This window comes from Salvelinus fontinalis, chromosome 38 (genome assembly GCF_029448725.1).
Source record: "Salvelinus fontinalis isolate EN_2023a chromosome 38, ASM2944872v1, whole genome shotgun sequence".
Taxonomy (NCBI): domain Eukaryota; kingdom Metazoa; phylum Chordata; class Actinopteri; order Salmoniformes; family Salmonidae; genus Salvelinus; species Salvelinus fontinalis.
In genome coordinates this window covers 15,693,496-15,696,068 of record NC_074702.1, presented here as the reverse complement: position 1 = coordinate 15,696,068, position 2,573 = coordinate 15,693,496, and the positions used below count along the sequence as shown (strand labels likewise).

Genomic DNA, 2,573 nt, shown 5'->3' with positions numbered 1-2,573 from the left:
TGAACGCTTCATTTAGCCCTACACACAGAGAGGGAGACTTGGTCCGGAGACATTTAGCGTTCACTTGAGTCAAGGGGTGGAAATGGGGGACAGTTTCACCAGAAGCGGTTAGGTGAAAATATTAGAACCATCCTATTTACCTGTAGGGTAGGGTGTTGTTGTATGATTTATGCCAACCATACGAGCTATTTAGGACTAGGGGAAACACTGTATTGATACAGAAGCTTCAGTTGCACATCACACGCTCGCCCCAAAGTGTTCAGTGACTACTGATCCGCAAAGCAGAGAGAGCATGACTGCGTTACCAACATGTACAATCACAATGTAGCACATTTTCACTGCAAGCCATGTCGCTATAAGTTATGGCCACATAAATCAACACAGGCTGAATAACTTAAAACATCACAAGTTATTTTATTCTGCATTTAGGGATAGGATAGCCTATAATGTTATAATAAATTATATGCTACTAAGTAAGGACTATTGAACATGTGAGTAAATAAAGAAAATGTAGAGTTTAAAAGTGGAGTAGAGTTCTCAAATAATGCATTTTTCACGATGTGGAGAGCTACATGTCTATCGATGTGCAGCTACTTCCAAACGCAGAGACAAGAGAACACGGGTAGAAGAGAAAAAGAGCCACTGAGGTATTCCTTCCCTGGACAAACAAGGCAGATAATAACAGAAATCTAGAGAAACAATCAATATGCACAACAAAGGCATCTCCGAAATCATATAAAAACATTTGCCATAATTGTATCCCGGAAAGGTCCCTTTAATTTAATCAAAAAACAAATACCAGGGTTTAGTAAAACTCATGAAATCACAGTAGATGTTCGTTGTGGCGACTTTGCTATCCAGTCTGTCGGAGATAGTGGATAGGTACCTTGGACAGCGACTAGCCTACTGGAGACCGCCGCAGCCGCGAGGTCGCTAGGAGTTGGGCGCGCTGTGATTCCCTGAGCGCGTCTGTTTGACATGTTGATACTGACTAAATCCACACCGGGACCACTAAAAGCTACTCGGAGCAAATTCATCTGGCCCTATTCTACATTTCCAAAGCTGTACAGCTTATAGTAATCGAATTGAGAGGGACCAGAACGGAAAGAAGAGCAATGCCCAGTAGGTTTAGAAGAAGTTGATCTGATGAGTAACGGATATTTTCTCTCCCTTGCCTGCCTGAAACTGCGGACTAGCGCCTCGGCTTTGCTGCTAGTCTGTCATCAACGATAATTATCTTAAAACAATGGTGCTGCAAAATGAATTCACTAAATATGTTATCAAACACAAATGTTAAATTCTTAAAAACACCATTCCCTCAAGGAAGATGCGAGAAGCATAGATCCCATGTTGGATTAATATAACACTATGTTATTGACATAGCACATCCGGTTGAAAGTAACAATAACGCGTTACTTTGAGGTGTCTATATATTAAATGAAACTAATATTTACCTTGAAAAAGTTAACAGTTCCATTGAAGCATATCGTCCGTGTTCCAAGCTCTAACGCTTTCAATTCCACAAGCTTGATTCAAATAAGTTCGTTGTACTTATTATTTCAAGAGCGCGCAGCCGATGTATCGCCGAATGTAGATATTTTGATGAAATGAACAAGTCTGAGAAGACCTGCAATTCAAAACTGCTTTATTCCAATGAGTTCCAATGAGTAAAATGAATACAAATCCAGTCCACGTAGCTTTTAACAGTATGTCGATCCAAATTCAAAGGTCCCCCTGTTTCTGAAGAGATGCTCTCAAAATCTATATTTTTAAATCCCAATTTATTGTAGAAGCCTTGTCATCAAGTTATTCTCAAATGTCGCTGGCTTCGATCGACACAGGTGCCAGGTGAAGTGAAGGTCTAACAAAGCGTAAGATCAGGATCAGAATAGCTCCTGGTGTTTTGTCTTGATTCCAGTGCGCGTGTTAATGGCAGCACCCATCGTTCATCCCAGTTTGGAGTATCCTTGCGGGTGTGTCTGCGGTCCGGGCGCTGGACTTGGTTTCCGTCTTTGAAGCCCTGGGATTCGTCACAAACGCATATACCCAGCAGCCCCCCCCCCCCCCCCCCCCCCCCCCCCACCCCCTCCACCCCCCCCCTTCTGGAGATGGAGTCGGAGCAATTCGTGGGTGACACACCGAAGTGAATAAGCCACAGAAAAGAGAGCTGGGGTGAGACATATGCTAGAGAACGCAAGAGAGAGGAGAGAGATGCACGAAGGGATTTTTTCTGTCGAGAGTGTGCCTTTCTTGATCAACTGGGTTTTGTAGATGTATCGAAATATTATTTACAAAGCAATATCTTTTCAAGATATGATTAAGTTCTTGCTGCTTTTAAATATATTGGAATTCGCCTATATGTTTAGTAAAATCATGTTATGTAGCGTAAATAACAACTGTTTAGATGCTTGGATGCAATTACGCATGACATTTCAAACGATGATTATTTCCTTACGAATGTAATGGTGTCTTGTCTAAAGTAGCCAATGTGATGCAACTATAGTTGAATCTGAATTGAAGATACATTGAGTGTCTATAGACCAACATCAAGTGCTCACTGGCATAATAAAAAA

At 41.6% G+C, this 2,573-nt stretch overlaps 1 protein-coding gene across 12 annotated transcripts in view; it reads right to left on the bottom strand.

The window, feature by feature from the left end:
• LOC129837664 (adhesion G protein-coupled receptor B1-like) overlaps window positions 1-2,045 on the bottom strand; it is a 147,070-nt gene extending 145,025 nt beyond the window's left edge. For all 12 annotated transcript variants that reach the window (XM_055904004.1, XM_055904001.1, XM_055904003.1 and 9 more), the window contains exon 1: window positions 1,455-2,045. The gene's annotated coding sequence lies outside the window, so the exon portion shown is untranslated. The remainder of the gene's footprint in view (window positions 1-1,454) is intronic.
• Between the last annotated feature and the right edge of the window lie 528 nt (window positions 2,046-2,573).